Genomic DNA, 894 nt, shown 5'->3' with positions numbered 1-894 from the left:
AAGTCACCACATATGAACATTAATTTATGACTTATTGACGAGTAATTTTCTTCCAGCCAGTCATTAAATTTTTCTATGCTGGCTCCAGGTGCTCTGTAGATACAGCTTATTACAACATTCTTCTTTTTTTCCAAAAGTAGTTCAACAGTTACACATTCCAGTAAATTATCTACTACCCTTGACATTTTCTCCACTCTATTATAACAAAAGCTTTTATCTATGTACAAGGCCACACCACCTCCCATCTTATTCTCTCTGTTTGTGCATACCAAGTCATAGCCTTCAAGGTCAAAATCTATTCCCCTTACAGTGTTGATCCAAGTTTCAGTAATAGCAATTATATTAAAAGAACATTTTAGACTACTAAGATAATGTTTTATACTCTGAAAGTTTGCATATAAACTTCTGCTATTAAAGTGAATTAATGATAGCTTGTTCTCAGTCTTGACATTGCTGTTAAACTGCTCATCCGTGTAATACTTGCATTTTTTTTCTGAGTTCTTATAAATATTTATTTCAGGGTCAAAATCTTCGTCCGGTTCATAATAATGACTTTCAGAATCTCCAGTAGTGTTCAGTTCCAGCTCCAGTCCCTCAAAATCTATTAACTTCTGTAACAAATCACTTGCCTCATTCCGTACATTGGTCATACTTGTTGTTGTTAGTTTCCACGCTCATCTGCCGTCGCAGATATCGATATACAGTGCCTTGCGAAAGTATTCGGCCCCCCTGAACTTTGCGACCTTTTGCCACATTTCAGGCTTCAAACATAAAGATATAAAACTGTAATTTTTTGTGAAGAATCAACAACAAGTGGGACACAATCATGAAGTGGAACGAAATTTATTGGATATTTCAAACTTTTTTAACAAATAAAAAACTGAAAAATTGGGC

The 894-nt window shown here is 34.8% G+C and overlaps 1 long non-coding RNA gene across 1 annotated transcript in view; it reads right to left on the bottom strand.

Moving 5' to 3' along the window:
- Nucleotides 1-894, bottom strand: part of LOC109963409 (uncharacterized) — a 27,093-nt gene that overhangs the window by 12,677 nt on the left and 13,522 nt on the right. The window lies entirely within an intron of this gene.

The sequence above is a fragment of the Monopterus albus genome, unplaced genomic scaffold (assembly GCF_001952655.1).
Source record: "Monopterus albus unplaced genomic scaffold, M_albus_1.0 scaffold74.1, whole genome shotgun sequence".
NCBI lineage: Eukaryota > Metazoa > Chordata > Actinopteri > Synbranchiformes > Synbranchidae > Monopterus > Monopterus albus.
Note: the sequence above shows the minus strand (reverse complement) of the source record. Positions and strands in the feature narration are given on the sequence as shown.